This window comes from Tachypleus tridentatus, chromosome 1 (assembly GCF_004210375.1).
Source record: "Tachypleus tridentatus isolate NWPU-2018 chromosome 1, ASM421037v1, whole genome shotgun sequence".
Lineage (NCBI taxonomy): Eukaryota > Metazoa > Arthropoda > Merostomata > Xiphosura > Limulidae > Tachypleus > Tachypleus tridentatus.
The window spans coordinates 173,101,116-173,119,731 of NC_134825.1; the positions used below are offsets into that span (position 1 = coordinate 173,101,116).

Below are 18,616 nucleotides of genomic sequence, written 5' to 3' on the forward strand. Positions count from 1 at the left end.
GAAGATGGACAGAATGTGGACCAGGGACTACACCAGTACTGATGTAGGAAGATGGACAGAATGTGGACCAGGGACTACACCAGTACTGATGTAGGAAGATGGACAGAATGTGGACCAGGGACTACACCAGTACTGATGTAGGAAGATGGACAGAATGTGGACCAGGGACTACACCAGTACTGATGTAGGAAGATGGACAGAATGTGGACCAGGGACTACACCAGTACTGATGTGGAAGATGGACTGAATGTGGACCAGGGACTACACCAGTACTGATGTAGGAAGATGGACAGAATGTGGATCAGGGACTACACCGGTACTGATGCTGGTGTAGGAAGATGGACAGAACGTGGATCAGGGACTACACCAGTACTGATGTTGGTGTAGGAAGATGGACAGAACGTGGATCAAGGACTACACCGGTACTGATGTTGGTGTAGGAAGATGGACAGAATGTGGATCAAGGACTACACCGGTACTGATGCTGGTGTAGTAAGATGGACAGAATGTGGATCAGGAACTACACTGGTACTGATGTTGGTGTAGGAAGATGGACAGAACGTGGATCAGGACCACACCGGTACTGATGCTGGTGTAGGAAGATGGACAGAATGTGGATCAAGGACTACACCGGTACTGATGCTGGTGTAGGAAGATGGACAGAATGTGGATTAAGGACTACACCGGTACTGATGCTGGTGTAGGAAGATAGACAGAATGTAGATCAGGGACTACACCGGTACTGATGCTGGTGTAGGAAGATGGACAGAATGTGGATCAGGGACTACACTGCTACAGATGTTGGTGTAGGAAGATGGACTGAATGTGGATCAAGGACTACACCGGTACTGATGCTGGTGTAGGAAGATGGACAGAATGTGGATCAGGAACTACACTGGTACTGATGCTGGTGTAGGAAGATGGACAGAATGTGGACCAGGGACTACACCGGTACTGATGTAGGAAGATGGACATAATGTGGACCAGGAACTACACCAGTACTGATGTAGGAAGATGGACAGAATGTGGACCAGGGACTACACCGGTACTGATGTTGTAGGAAGATGGACAGAATGTGGACCAGGGACTACATCGGTACTGATGTAGGAAGATGGACAGAATGTGGACCAGGGACTACACCAGTACTTATGTCGGAAGATCGACAGAATGTGGACCAGGGACTACACCAGTACTGATGTAGGAAGATGGACAGAATGTGGACCAGGGACTACACCAGTACTTATGTCGGAAGATGGACAGAATGTGGACCAGGGACTACACCAGTACTGATGTAGGAAGATGGACAGAATGTGGATCAGGGACTACACTGGTACTGATGTTGGTGTATGAAGATAGACAGAATGTGGATTAAGGACTACACCGGTACTGATGTTGGTGTAGGAAGATGGACAGAATGTGGATCAGGGACTACACTGCTACTGATGTTGGTGTAGGAAGATGGACTGAATGTGGATCAAGGACTACACCGGTACTGATGCTGGTGTAGGAAGATGGACAGAATGTGGATCAGGAACTACACTGGCACTGATGCTGGTGTAGGAAGATGGACAGAATGTGGACCAGGGACTACACCGGTACTGATGTAGGAAGATGGACAGAATGTGGACCAGGAACTACACCAGTACTGATGTAGGAAGATGGACAGAATGTGGACCAGGGACTACACCAGTACTGATGTAGGAAGATGGACAGAATGTGGACCAGGGACTACACCGGTACTTATGTAGGAAGATGGAAGATGGACAGAATGTGGACCAGGGGTACTACACCAGTACTGATGTCGGAAGATGGACAGAATGTGGATAAGGGACTACACTGGTACTGATGCTGGTGTAGGAAGATGAACGGAACGTGGATCAGGGACTACACTTATACTGATGTTGGTGTAGCAAGATGGACAGAATGTGGATCAGGGACTACACCGGTACTGAAGCTGGTGTAGGAAGATGGACAGAATGTGGCCAGGGACTACACCGGTACTGATGTAGGAAGATGGACAGAATGTAGACCAGGGACTACACCGGTACTGATGTAGGAAGATGGACAGAATATGTACCTGGGACTACACCGGTACTGATGTAGAAAGATGGACAGAATGTGGACCAGGGACTACACCAGTTCCTATGTCGGAAGATGGACAGAATGTGGGCCAGGGACTACACCAGTACTGATGTAGGAAGATGGACAGAATGTGGATCAGGGACTACACTGGTACTGATGCTGGTGTAGGAAGATCGACATAACGTGGATCAGGGACTACACTTATACTGATGTTGGTGTAGCAAGATGGACAGAATGTGGATCAGGGACTACACCGGTACTGATGCTGGTGTAGGAAGATGGACAGAATGTGGATCAGGGACTACACTGGTACTGATGCTGGTGTAGGAAGATGGACAGAATGTGGATCAGGGACTACACTTATACTGATGTTGGTGTAGCAAGATGGACAGAATGTGGATCAGGGACTACACCGGTACTGATGCTGGTGTAGGAAGATGGACAGAATGTGGATCAGAGAATACACCAGTACTGATGTTGGTGTATGAAGATGGACAGAATGTGGATCAGGAACTACACTGGTACTGATGTTGGTATAGGAAAATGGACAGAATGTGGATCAGGAACTACACCGGTACTGATGCTGGTGTAGCAAGATGGACAGAATGTGGATCAGGGACTACACTGGTACTGATGCTGGTGTAGCAAGATGGACAGAATGTGGATCAGGGACTACACTGGTACTGATGTTGGTGTAGGAAGATGGACAGAATGTGGATCAGGAACTACATCGGTACTGATGCTGGTGTAGAAAAATGGACAGAATGTGGATCAGGAACTATACCGGTACTGATGTAGGAAGATGGACAGAATGTGGATCAGGAACTACACCGGTACTGATGCTGGTATAGGAAGATGGACAGAATGTGGATCAGGAACTACACCGGTACTGATGTTGGTGTAGGAAGATGGACAGAATGTGGATTAAGGACTACACCGGTACTGATGTTGGGGTAGCAAGATGGACAGAATGTGGATCAGAGAATACACCAGTACTAATGTTGGTGTAGGACGATGGACAGAATGTGGATCAGGGACTACATCGGTACTGATGCTGGTGTAGGAAGATGGACAGAATGTGGATCAGGAACTACATCGGTACTGATGCTGGTGTAGAAAGATGGACAGAATGTGGATCAGGAACTACATCGGTTCTGATGCTGGTGTAGCAAGATGGAAAGAATGTGGATCAGGGACTACATCGGTACTGATGCTGGTGTAGGAAAATGGACAGAATGTGGATCAGGGACTACACCAGTAGTGATGTTGGTGTAGGAAGATGGACAGAATGTGGATCAGGAACTACATCGGTACTGATGCTGGTGTAGGAAAATGAACAGAATGTGGATCAGGGACTACATCGGTACTAATGCTGGTGTAGGAAAATGGACAGAATGTGGATCAGGGACTACACTGGTACTGATGTTGGTGTAGGAAGATGGACAGAATGTGGATCAGGAACTACATCGGTACTGATGCTGGTGTAGAAAGATGGACAGAATGTAGATCAGAGACTACACTGATACTGATGCTGGTGTAGGAAGATGAACAGAATGTGGATCAGGAACTACACTGGTACTGATGTTGGTGTAGGAAGATGGACAGAATGTGGATCAGGGACTACACCGGTACTGATGTTGGTGTAGGAAGATGGACAGAATGTGGATCAGGAACTACACTGGTACTGATGCTGGTGTAGGAAGATGGACAGAATGTGGATCAAGGACTACACCGGTACTGATGCTGGTGTAGCAAGATGGACAGAATGTGGATCAGAGAATACACCAGTACTGATGTTGGTGTAGGAAGATGGACAGAATGTGGATCAGGAACTACACTGGTACTGATGTTGGTGTAGGAAGATGGACAGAATGCGGATCAGAGAATACACCAGTACTGATGTTGGTGTAGGAAGATGGACAACGTGGATCAGGGACTACACTGGTACTGATGCTGGTGTAGGAAGATGGACAGAATGTGGATCAGGGACTACACCAGTATTGATGTTGGTGTAGGAAGATGGACAGAATGTGGATCAAGGACTACACCGGTACTGATGCTGGTGTAGGAAGATGGACAGAATGTGGATCAGGGACTACACCGGTACTGATGCTGGTGTAGGAAGATGGACAGAATGTGGATCAAGGACTACACCGGTACTGATGTTGGTGTAGGAAGATGGACAGAATGTGGATCAGGGACTACACCAGTACTGATGCTGGTGTAGGAAAATGGACAGAATGTGGATCAGGGACTACACCGGTACTGATGCTGGTGTAGGAAGATGGACATTTTGGACAAAATGTGGATTAATCATTCAGATTTAAAAAAAGAAATATCCAAATTAACATCGAATGAAATATGTTTAAAACACTGATAACTCGGATCTTATTCAAATGGTTAATCTTTTTTATAAACAAGGTTAGAGTTCACTTGTCTCAAATAGGTCAAAATTCATTTTTCTGAAAGTGCTTAGAAAGTGAGATTTTATTAAGAAAGTGTCATCACATTAAGGACTGCTTATCTAAGATTAATTATATTTGTAAGATTCTGAATAATACAAACTTTACGTTTATAAAACTGGCTTTCAAGCAATGAAACTTTTAAATATAAATATGAATATATATATATATATATATATAAAACCCTAAACCAGTTGGCAAGTGTCTTGTTTGTCCCAATAATGCAATAATGGCGATACACTGGCTTAAATAAAACCAGTAATATTTCCTGGAATAATAGGTGACGTTTTATTTCTCTTTTTAACAATAAAAATTCAAAAGTCACGAATTGCAAAAACAAGAAACCTTATTCATGTGACATTTCAGAGGTAGTTCAAAGGTTATCTGAATCAACTGTGTTTCGTATAATTGAATTACCTAATATAAAATATTAAGGCACAAAAATTTATAAAGTCACAGAAATGTAGGTCAACAAACCAAAATGTTGAGTTTGAATAAACATTACTGAAAATATTTAGTTTAACCATAATACGTGATATTTCTTGTTAAGGTAGTGTTGTTGTGAAATATGTTATTCCACATTGTTAGAAACTGAGTCCTTGTTAAGGTAGTATCGTTGTAAAATATTTTATTCCACATTGTAAAAATCTGAGTCCTTGTTAAGGTAGTGTTATTGTAAAATATTTTATTCCACATTGTAAAAATGTAAGTCCTTGTTAAGGTAGTGTTGTTGTGAAATATTTTATTCCAAATTGTTAAAATCTGAGTTCTTCTTGTCAAGGTAGTGTCTTTGTAAAATATTTTATTCCAAATTGTTAAAACCTGAGTCTTTGTTAAGGTTGTGTTGTCAACAAACCAGAACTTACAAATAATACTAAACGTTGATTCTTAACATACACAACGCTATTATTGTAGATAATTTTTATACATCAAACTGGAATTCGTTTGACTCTTTCAGCAACGGCCGGGCATGGCCACGTGGTTAAGACACTCGACTCGTAATCTGAGGGTTGCGGGTTCGAATCCCGGTCACACCAAACATGCTCGCCTTTCAGCCGTGGAGGCGTTATAATGTGACGGTCAATCCCACTATTCGTTGGTAAAAGAGTAGCCCAAGAGTTGGTGGTAGCTGGTGATGACTAACTGCCTCCCCTCTAGTCTTACACTGCTAAATTGGGGACGGCTAGTGCAGATAGCCCTCGAGTAGCTTTGCGCGAAATTAAAAAACAAACAAACCTTCATCAACTAGCATGATATCTAATATGAAAAGTGACACATTATATTAAACAAACAGTAAAACTGCTTTAGTTTAACAGTTTATAAAATGTCTATTTAAAATCTCAGTTTGAACTGTTATCAATGGGGTAAAACACCCCAAAACTTTTCATTATCAAGTGACTTTTGTATTTATTTGTTTCAGATTTTTCGCTTAAATCTACAAGAAGGTAGTTTATCCATACCAGTTTCTACTTATAAAGCAAAAAGGTGGATAGCAGAGAGCACTTACCATTAAGTGTTGGGTGCTCTGGTCTGACTGAATGGTAAGAACTGACCATCACTCTTATAGCCCTCCATGAGGGGCACATTTCTGTGAAACCAGGCAGTGAACTTTAATTCTTCGGACTCGAAGACATGGCATTAATGAATGTGTTTCTAGTTTCACGATCTATAGAAATTTATTTTTGAAAAACATTTGAAATCCGTCTACCGTTCTCTGCATCATCAAATACCGGATTAATTCTGTTTCGTTTTAAAACTGTTCATTTTTGTTTTAAGTTCATTTACATATGGCACATCAAAATAAAATGTCACTAACTTATCGAAAATTAATGATAGAAGAAATAAACATCAAGTATTTATGTACTTTGATGTTTGTGTTTTGTCAAATTCATCATAACCATAGAGCTGCCAATAGATGGCGATGTAGTAATAGAATAAACTTTAAAAAACAAAATTTTTACTTAAATTTTCTGACAGTAATAACAGATGAAGAAGTCGAGGATATATAAAATAATATACCTTATAAAGGTTAAGTCACAGCATACAGGTTGTGTACATGTTTTAAAATTTATCGAAACACCACAGGCAAATAGATAATTTTTACGTAACTGAAACATATAGCAATATATATATATATATATATTTAGTAAGGGTTTGAATTTCGTGCGAAGCTACACGAGGGCTATCTGCACTAGCCGTTCCTAATTTAGCAGTGTAAGACTAGAGGGAAGGCAGCTAGTCATCACCACCCACCGCCAACTCTTGGGCTACTCTTTTACCAACGAATAGTGGGATTGACCGTCAACATTATAACGCCCCCACGGCTAAAAGGGCGAGCATGTTTGGCACGACGGGGATGTAAACCCGCGACCCTCAGATTACGAGTCGCATGCCTTAACACGTTTGGCCATGCCGGGTCTTTTCGGGTGTCAAATTCAATTAACGCTTATATTCTACTGTGAGCATTTAATTGATATATGCCCATTTAATTCAATGAGTTAAAAATTATAGTAAAATAGATGTAAACATTTCTTATCTTGTCGGGATAGTTTCAGAATAAATTATTTAAAAAATGAATCATAAGTTTAACCCACAATATTGTTATTACCTGGAGAGAAAGACGGTAGATGCTGCTCAACAGTATTTTCATGTCAAAATATGTGGAAATACGTTTTGTACTTTTATGAATCTCGTTTTTTCGAAAGGCAAAGTTTGTAAAAATCCAGAAGTGCTGGACAAAATGAAAAGAAATTGTTAAGTAGCTTTTATATACTGCAAATTACGATGTTCTCAATTTTTTGCGTTTTATTTCTGAGAATCCAAAAATTACTCACATATTAATACATGATATGACCGCCTTTATTTTTCAGAAGATCATAAATCCGCTTTGACATCGAGTCCACGAGTTGACTGCAATATTTACTAATGTTTGGATCGTGGTACCACACCTCAATTATGGCCTCAATTAGCTTATCTTTCGTAGTACAGTCTTTTCCTCAAAGTCTTTCTTTACAAATCGCTCAAAGATTTTCTATAGGATTTAAGTCCGGAGAGTTTTCAGGCCAGTCCAGCATCTTTATTCACGTTGTAGTCATAAAATTCTTCACAAGTTTCGATGTGTGGGCACGGAGCCAGATCTTGCTGAAAAATGCCAGATCCATCTGGAAATCTCTTTTTCAATTCTGGAACGACTCTTCTCTGCAAAACTTCGATGTACTGTGGTCCTCGCATCATACCTTCTACAACATGTAAGCCTCCGACGCCATAGTAGCTGAAAAAGCCCCAAAATATCTTCTTCAAGGGATATTTCATGAACAGATTGATGTGAGATTCTCGAAGTTTTTTACCTGGAGATCTGCGAACATACAGACTTCTTTGATCCTGTACAAAGAAATAAGTCTCGTCACTGAATAACACCTTCCTCCATTGTTCTTGCGTCCAGTTCTTGTATTTCAGACCCCATTGATACCGTTTTTTCTTCATTGAGTTGGTAAGAAGTTGTTTTTTGACTGGTCTCCTTGCCCTTCTAACGCAATTTCGAATGACGTAATATTCTTCAAAATTTCGTCATATATCACAAAAATAGATCGAACGTACTGCAAAACACAGCTAATGATGAAAAAAATGACTATTAAAGGAAATCAGCGGGTCCAGCGAGCCTACACCGGCCGCCATGCTGAAAATATTGTAAAATGACCATTTGTTTCAATTAACTTGCACAAGGGTGTAAGTTTCTTGTTTTGTGCCTTCACTGTGGTTTGGAGAGAAGTTTCTTGTTCTAAGTTTTCAATCTGGTTCGGAGATACTTTACTGGTTCTGTGCTTTCATTCTGGTTCCTAGAGAAGTTTCTCGTTGTTTGCCTTCACTCTAGTTTGGATATAAGTTTCCGGTTCAGCGCTTTCAATCTGGTTTGTAAAGTAGCTTTCACCACTTTAACTAGTCTCTCATCAGTTTAGGTTTCTTTCATAACAACAAACAAATAAACCAATTGACTGGAGAATTTGTTTAATAAATAAATATTTTTAGTTTTCATTATCTGACCGGGAGACGTAGACAATTTTGTAATATCGTGTTAAAGACTATCTTATGTCCTATAATAAACCATATTAATTTACAGTTTGTTACATACAACTGCCTTTTTAATGAAAAGGAAGATTTATTATCGAGTTACTGGGTAAGCTCGTCTCTTACAGATAGATGGTAGTAAATTAAACGACCATCTGGACCAACTGAAATGTTAGGGTTAATTTATGTGTGCAATAAACTTGTAGCATTTGATAGATGGTGGTAAATCAAACGACCCTCTGGACTAACTGAAATTTTAGGGCTAATTTATGTGTGCAGTAGTATTTGATAAATGGATAACTAGCTATTTCGATGGATAACTAGCTATTTCGATTTCTCTTTCAACATGAGTAAAGGTGTAAAACTGTGTGTGAATAACAAAACTGGCACTAATTATTAAACATGAGTGGTATATATGTGTAATTTACTTGAGTTATATCAACCATCATTGATTTATTTGAGTTGATTGAAGTTGAAAGAGCTCGAAAGTACAGTTTACAGATGATCAAAAAACATCAAACATGGACGTATGTATATATTCCTGGTTTAATGGGACAAGCTCACCTCTTGTGGTAACCAAACTACGAAGTCCAGTAAAGATAACCTGATAATACTGAAATCAAACCGTGATCTTCAGCAAAGGATAATATGATAATGCTAAAATCAAACCATGATATCCAGCAAAGGATAACCTGATAATACTAAAATCAGACCATGATCTCCAACAAAGGATAACCTGATAATATTGAAGTCAAATTATGATCTCCAGTAAAGGATAAACTGAATTAAACGTCCTCTGTGTAATTATCATGCTATTTGCTTGATTTCGATAACGTTGTTAAGTAACCTTCATCATCACTGACGTCGTAGAGCGACCATCTTCATACGCCATGTCTCGAAACCAAAACACTAAGTTCTTAACTAACCTCAAAACACTAAGTTCTTTACCTCAAACACTAAGATTTTAGCCTCAAACAAACTGAAGCGAAGTATAAGCATCATTTTCAGAGAAGTTGTTCAACCTTTTAATCAAGTGCTTAAATTATTGGAGTTGATTGTGCACTCCTAGTGATTAAACCGTAAACTAAAATTCTGCTTTTTTGTTGTGAGAGTTATAAAAGGCCGTCTGTGGTAGAGCGATGGGACAGTACTCAAAAATAGAAATTTCATGTGTCAAAATGAAAAGCGCCATCTATTTCTACGTTAGATAATTTTTTACAACCACAGTGACCCCAAGTGGCAAACCCTGAAACTATAGTGGCAGTACAGGTGGGTCAGCACTTGTAGTCCTAAGGAAAACAAACAGGGCGATGCTGATCTAAAGGACAACTTTGAAAGTGAGAATTTAAAATAAACCAATGAGAAATTCAAGAAAATGCACATAATGACGATTCTGTTTGATTAACATAATAGAACGCAATTAGCTATAGCAAATATTTTCAAAACTGGATTCACACTTTTGAGCGTGACATACAGTGGTGAATATAATCAAAGAAGAGATGAAACATAATAGAAAGTAGGCATTCCAAACCCTCGGTGTTATTCTACGTAACTCTCTGTTAAAAAACCATATTTTTTGACAAAAACTTAGGAACATACTAAATAAATATGCAAGGAAAACAAAACTGCGTAAATACACGTACACCAACCGCAAAACAAAAACTGTAGAGTAAAAGGATGGTACATTTACAGAAAGTTGTGGAGGTCGTTACATACAACACATAAAGGAGTCATGAATGAACGTTTTAAAATTATGGTGGCATTAAGAGTACGGATAAAATCATCTTATATGAGATATACAACTGATCAATGAAATACAGATCCAAGTTTTCTACTGATCAAAGATAAAGATACTATCACAAATATTAGTTGCAAGAATAATTAGACACTTGACACCTTGAGTACGTAAGGGTTAGTTAATTTGCAACATATATTCAATAATTATTACATATTCAACAATATCCAACATTTACCACATATCCAACAATACCTAACATTTACCACATGCCCAACAGTACCCAACATTTACAAAATATCCAACAATGTCCAATATTTACCGCATATTCAACAATATCCAACAATACCCAACATTTACTACATATTCAACAATATGCAACATTTACCACATATACAACAATACCTAACATTTTCCACATCCCAACAGTACCCAACATTTACCACATATCCAACAATATCTAACATTTACCACATGTCCAACAATAACCAACATTATTACAATTATCTCTCGAACTACATGCTTCACGAGACTGCTTCTATACACTTAAAAAATAACGTCTTCCACATTCTTAACCAACAGCTGCTGGGTTTTAAACACTTCCACTTTCCTAGCCAACAAATGTAAATTTAAAAAGACCTCTTTCATATTTATGGCTTTTTCCAGGTCTTCAGCATCCAGAAGACTTCGAATAGTTATGGGATTCAAGAGATTCCTTCCATGTTCCCAGCTTATAGAAATTCAAAACACCTCTTCCTTGTTCCTAAACAATAGCTGCAGTATTCAAAAGACGTTCTTTATACCTAGCTCCTTCTAAAGCTACAAGCTTTCACAATATATTAACCAATAGCTACACAATTCACATTTTCTAATGATAAACTTGCTCCAATCGCTGTTACTAAAAGTACAAATAAATTTCCGCTACTAACAACTGATATTTATAGAAACGAGTATCAAATTCAGGAAAATGTTTGTAGTCAGTAGCTATAGGGCTCACAAGACTGTTTCTCTGTCTCTATCTAATTCATAAGTAAAGTATTATAGGAATGCTTAATATGAATCATGGTAGCAAATAGATTGAACAACGAAAAGAAACATATCGATATTTTACACTCCATAAACGTTCGGCACTATGAACACAATAAACAACAATTCATGTCTTCTCTATCCGGGAATTTTAAGGAATGATGCAATTGTTTTTGTATGAGTGATGGACCTAGTGCGTAGGACGATTGGTATTGTTGTGCAAGTAGAATCAAACAGAGCAATGCTGCACATGCTCTGTACAGACTGGAAACCCCGAACTTTAACACCATAAATTGATACAGACAAGACACGGTGTCAATAGTTACACTGCACAACAAAGTTTTTGCTTCTTGAACACTGTTGGGTGTTCCTTATAGTTACACTGCACAACAAAGTTTTTGCTTCTTGAACATTGTTGGGTGTTTTTTATAGTTCCTTATAGTTACACTGCACAACAAAGTTTTTGTTTCTTGAACACTGTTGGGTGTTCCTTATAGTTACACTGCACGACAAAGTTTTTGCTTCTTGAACACTGTTGGGTGTTCCTTATAGTTACACTGCACAACAAAGTTTTTGCTTCTTGAACACTGTTGGGTGTTCCTTATAATTACACTGCACAACAAAGTTTTTGTTTCTTGAACATTGTTGGGTGTTCCTTATAGTTACACTGCACAACAAAGTGTTTGCTTCTTGAACACTGTTGGGTGTTCCTTATAGTTACACTGCACAACAAAGTTTTTGCTTCTTGAACACTGTTGGGTGTTTTTATAGTTACACTGCACAACAAAGTTTTGTTTCTTGAACACTGTTGGGTGTTCCTTATAGTTACACTGCACAACAAAGTTTTGTTTCTTGAACACTGTTGGGTGTTCCTTATAGTTACACTGCACAACAAAGTTTTGTTTCTTGAACACTGTTGGGTGTTCCTTATAGTTACACTGCACAACAAAGTTTTGCTTCACTTGAACACTGTTTTGTTTCTTGAACACTGTTGGTGTTCCTTATAGTTACACTGCACAACAAAGTTTTGTTTCTTGAACACTGTTGGGTGTTCCTTATAGTTACACTGCACAACAAAGTTTTTGTTTCTTGAACACTGTTGGGTGTTCCTTATAGTTACACTGCACAACAAAGTTTTGCTTCTTGAACACTGTTGGTGTTCCTTATAGTTACACTGCACAACAAAGTTTTTGCTTCTTGAACACTGTTGGGTGTTCCTTATAGTTACACTGCACAACAAAGGTTTTGTTTCTTGAACACTGTTGGGTGTTCCTTATAGTTACACTGCACAACAAAGTTTTTGCTTCTTGAACACTGTTGGGTGTTCCTTATAGTTACACTGCACAACAAAGTTTTTGTTCTTGAACACTGTTGTGTTCCTTATAGTTACACTGCACAACAAAGTTTTGCTTCTTGAACACTGTTGTTCCTTATAGTTACACTGCACAACAAAGTTTTGCTTCTTGAACACTGTTCCTTATAGTTACACTGCACAACAAAGTTTTTGCTTCTTGAACACTGTTGGGTGTTCCTTATAGTTACACTGCACAACAAAGTTTTTGCTTCTTGAACACTGTTGGGTGTTCCTTATAGTTACACTGCACAACAAAGTTTTTGCTTCTTGAACACTGTTGGGTGTTCCTTATAGTTACACTGCACAACAAAGTTTTGTTTCTTGAACACTGTTGGGTGTTCCTTATAGTTACACACAACAAAGTTTTGTTCTTGAACACTGTTGTGTTCCTTATAGTTACACTGCACAACAAAGTTTTTGCTTCTTGAACACTGTTGGGTGTTCCTTATAGTTACACTGCACAACAAAGTTTTTGCTTCTTGAACACTGTTGGGTGTTCCTTATAGTTACACTGCACAACAAAGTTTTTGTTTCTTGAACACTGTTGGGTGTTCCTTATAGTTACACTGCACAACAAAGGTTTTGTTTCTTGAACACTGTTGGGTGTTCCTTATAGTTACACTGCACAACAAAGTTTTTGTTTCTTGAACACTGTTGGGTGTTCCTTATAGTTACACTGCACAACAAAGTTTTGCTTCTTGAACACTGTTGGGTGTTCCTTATAGTTACACTGCACAACAAAGTTTTGTTTTCTTGAACACTGTTGGGTGTTCCTTATAGTTACACTGCACAACAAAGTTTTTGCTTCTTGAACACTGTTGGGTGTTCCTTATAGTTACACTGCACAACAAAGTTTTTGCTTCTTGAACACTGTTGGGTGTTCCTTATAGTTACACTGCACAACAAAGTTTTGTTTCTTGAACATTGTTGTGTTCCTTATAGTTACACTGCACAACAAAGTGTTTGCTTCTTGAACACTGTTGGGTGTTCCTTATAGTTACACTGCACAACAAAGTTTTTGTTTCTTGAACACTGTTGGGTGTTCCTTATAGTTACACTGCACAACAAAGTTTTTGCTTCTTGAACACTGTTGGGTGTTCCTTATAGTTACACTGCACAACAAAGTTTTTGCTTCTTGAACACTGTTGGGTGTTCCTTATAGTTACACTGCACAACAAAGTTTTTGCTTCTTGAACATTGTTGGGTGTTCCTTATAGTTACACTGCACAACAAAGTTTTTGTTTCTTGAACACTGTTGTTTCCTTATAGTTACACTGCACAACAAAGTTTTGTTTCTTGAACACTGTTGGGTGTTCCTTATAGTTACACTGCACAACAAAGTTTTGCTTCTTGAACACTGTTGGGTGTTCCTTATAGTTACACTGCACAACAAAGTTTTTGTTTCTTGAACATTGTTGGGTGTTCCTTATAGTTACACTGCACAACAAAGTTTTTGCTTCTTGAACACTGTTGGGTGTTCCTTATAGTTACACTGCACAACAAAGTTTTGCTTCTTGAACACTGTTGGCTGTTTTTTATAGTTACACTGCACAACAAAGTTTCTTGAACACTGTTGGGTGTTCCTTATAGTTACACTGCACAACAAAGTGTTTGCTGAACACTTCTTGAACACTGCACAACAAAGTTTTGGAACACTGTGTTCCTTATAGTTACACTGCACAACAAAGTTTTTGCTTCTTGAACACTGTTGGGTGTTCCTTATAGTTACACTGCACAACAAAGTGTTTGCTTCTTGAACACTGTTGGGTGTTCCTTATAGTTACACTGCACAACAAAGTGTTTGCTTCTTGAACACTGTTGGGTGTTCCTTATAGTTACACTGCACAACAAAGTTTTTGCTTCTTGAACACTGTTGGGTGTTTTTTATAGTTACACTGCACAACAAAGTTTTTACTTCTTGAACATTGTTGGATGTTCCTTATAGATTTTTGGCTGCTGATCACGAAAATTACATCCACATTTGCCCATTACGTACCGTTTCATCGAAATCTTCAGTTTTATCATGTTTTTTCTTATATTTGTGTCCAAAAATTTTCGTTTCTGTAAGAGACCTATGAATAATGTTTTGTGCAGTCTGGACATGTCCAGGCATGAAATCAGGCCAGGTTTGCATCTCGTTATTGATTCATCAATTTTAAGCCTCAAAGCTGTTCTGTTACACAATGACAATGTTCACCCTTCAATACCTGTTGGCTATGCAGCACACATGAAAGAAACCTACGAGAACATGGAAATGTTGCTGAAACATACAGTACAGCAAGTACAACTGAAATATCTGTGGAGATCTGAAAGTCGTTGCTCTGTTACTGGGACTGCAACTTGGCTATACAAAGTACTGTTGTTTCATCTGTCAATGGGACAGTTGTGCCAAAGAGTCACATTATTCTAGACAGAGTTGGCCACTTCGTAAAAATTTACTTCCAGGACAGAAAAATGTGGCGCATGAACCGGGAAAGATTTATTTGCCTCCTCTTCACATAAAATTGGAACTTATAAAGAATTTCGTGAAAGCAATGAACAAAGAAGGCGAAGGTTTTCGTTAATTAAGACAGATGTTCCTAAGAATAACTGACGCCAAGATCAAAGAGGGCATTTTTGTTGGCCCTCAGATCAGACATGTTATGAGTGACAAGCGGTTCGAAGATCTGTTTGTTGGGCCGGAAAAGATTGCCTGGAAAGCCTTCAAAGACGTTGTTGACAATTTTCTTGGCAATTACAAAGCCCCACATTACAATAAACTGGTAGACAAACTTTTCAAAGCATACAAAACAATGAAGTACAACATGTCACTCAAGATTCATTTCCTCCACTCACACTTGGACTTCTTCCCCGCAAATCTCGGTGCTGCCAATGACAAACACAGTGAAAGGTTTCACCAGGACATTGTTACAATGGAAAAACGATATACGGGCAACTGGAATCCGTCAATGCTTGCTGACTACTGTTGGACACTGCAACGTGATGCACCGGACATTGAATACAAACGAAAATCAGGAGCAAAACACTTTTAATTATGTTGTACTTAATAGCGTATTAAAGACATAAACGCAATTAAATACGTTACTGCTGGTGAACAGTTAACTGTCTATTTCTCAGAGTTCCTACGTGATGAAGCAAAACCAAAACTATATTTGTGCATACCCACCAGGTACCTGTCACAATCAGCTAAAACTTTTCAAAAAATTGTTGTGCAGTTTAATCAGTTTAATAGAAGAGATTGTTGAATTGGTGGGTTGAAAGTAAAGTTTATCGATTATCGTTCAAACATTATCACTAAATTGTATGTAATTAAACAATTGTAAAAGAAAAGAAACTAGAATTTTATAAAAATAAAACTATGCTTGAAGATAACTGGAGGTCTAACTGTTTCTGTATTCAGTATGCAAACAAGAAACATACACAATCAACAAGTACTGGAAGATATAAATAACAAAGACAAAAGTTCGGTAAGGCTTAGTGTGTTTCAGTATCAAAACTGAATCCGACTAAAACTGCCAAAACTGTTTTCAGAATTCACATTATTTCTGTAGCTGACAAACCATAACTCAAATCATATATATCCAGGGACACATGTGCTTCAAATGACAGCTGTCAAGTATTTCCATGTATAGAATATTGTAGTATAGAACTTATATCACTAAACAATAGCTAACCTTCTTAATCAAATCCTGCTGTACACATAGAGACACCTAGCGTTCATTTAGTATACCACATTACAGGAGAGTGAAATATGTGATACCTGTATACCAAAGGGGTGGGAAAAGGAGAGACCACGAATGTTATTAATAAAATTGATCAGTCAAAGTAATAACTTAATAACTACTACTAATAACTTTTTAAAGTATATCATAAACGACGTAAGAAATTATCAACTTAGTTTGATAACAAATACCAATTATATTTTATTTCTTCTAATGTTTTCAATGATTTCTAACAAATGTTCGGGTGCTCAAAACTCATGAATTAGTCCTTATTAAGTAGCAGAGTATTCAAAATATTCTTCTATGATGTGTTAATGTGTATGACAGGAAGCTATGACAGATAAATTAAGTATTCAATTAACTCTTACTATTTGTTCGTTATGAAGAAAATGAGCCCTCTTGTTATTAGACTCCCGCTAGTACAGCGCTAAGTCTCCCGATTTATAACGCTCAAATCAGGGGTTCGATTCCCCTCGGTGGGCTTCGCAGATAGCCCTCTGTGTCTCTGTTATAAGAACACAGACGCACCCTGTTGTTGTTATTATTTATTTCTCTTTTAAAGTTGTTTAATCTATTTCTTCAAACATTTTGATGTCATCTTTTTTTATCATAGGCCAAACGGTTAGGGCGCTGGACTTGCAGTTTGTAGGTTGCGGACTCGAATTCACCTCCCACCAAACATGTTCGCTCTATCAACCTCGGGGTAATTATAATGTGACAGTGAATCCCACTGTTCATTGATAAAAGTGTAGCCCTGACGCTGGACAGCGATGACTAGCTACCTTCTCTCTAGTGTTTTGTTGCTAAATTAGGGACTGCTAGCGCAGTAGCACTTTTATTTCTTTGTTTATTTGTAGTTAAGCACAAATCTATAATGGGCTATATATGTTCTGCTCTCTATGGGTACTGAAACTATATGATCTTAAGGTCTCCCCCTACTGGCCCAGTGATACATTTATGGACTCATAACGCTAAAAATTGGATTTCGATAGCTGTGGAGGGAATAAGACAGAGAAATCACTGTGTAACTTTGTGGTTAATGACAAACAAAACATATAATGATGTCCTTCATTTTTGCAAGTTCCTTTTAGTTTGCTAATTTTGATATCACCTTCTTAAATAATAATTTCATTCATATCTCTTTAATGATTTGAATTCGATACTTTCAGAACGTGTTACTTCTTTCCATATTTTATTTTCACTTTTCCTTTTGTGTCCTTTTTCTGCAATAGCACAGCTTTATCACTCAAATAATTTAGCGCCCTCTGTTGCATTAAGATTCAATTATGAAGACTTGAATGCTCCCAATGGAAAAAAAAAAAAGTCTCATGTTCTCTATAACAGGTGACCAATGTAAACCACAGAATTGTAGATTTTGCACAATCGTATTATGTAGATCGATTTTCGGTATGATTATTTTTAAAACGGATGTTAGCAATACAGAAAGAAATTACTGGTTTAATTTTAGAGATAAACAGATAAGAGCTATCAAAGATATTTTCACAGTGTCACGAACATCATATGAAAAGACGACAATTTACGCTCGTTTACCCCGTAGTTTCACCCACAATGCATTGAGGCTGCTCGTTCCTGTATAACGCCTTTTAACCACACAGATGAATGGTTTCCACACTGGATGAATTCACTCGTTAATGCAGTAGTTGAAAATAGGTGGAATGTTATAACTGAATTATTCGAGTTAGTACCTTTGTTTCTAATATTAAGAAATAATAAAAAAATAATAAACAAAATTCTGGAATCTGAAAAAAAAATCTCTATTTTGCACATGCGGAGCAACCCCGATTTTAATTGTGGTTTAAAGCTTTTTCTGAATTTTTATTTGGCCTGGCATGGCCACGTGAGTTAAGGCGTTCGACTTGTCATCGGAGGGTTGTGGGTTTGAATCCCCCGTCGCACCAAACATGCTTGCTCTTTTAGTCGTAGAAGCGCTATAATGTTCAATCAATCTCATTCTTCGTTGGTAAAAGAGTATCGCAAGAGTTGGCGGTGGGTGGTAATGACTACCTGCTTTCCCTCTAGTTTTACACTGCTAAATTAGGGACAGCTAGCGCAAATAGCCTTCCTGTAGCTTTACGCGAAATACAAACAATTTTTTATTTATCGTGGAACTCAGTGTGTTAATAATTTTACTTAAAATTTTAATATAATA

The 18,616-nt window shown here is 38.1% G+C and overlaps 1 protein-coding gene across 1 annotated transcript in view; it reads right to left on the bottom strand.

Moving 5' to 3' along the window:
- LOC143230408 (FGGY carbohydrate kinase domain-containing protein-like) overlaps positions 1 to 18,616 on the bottom strand; it is a 297,176-nt gene that overhangs the window by 129,395 nt on the left and 149,165 nt on the right. The window lies entirely within an intron of this gene.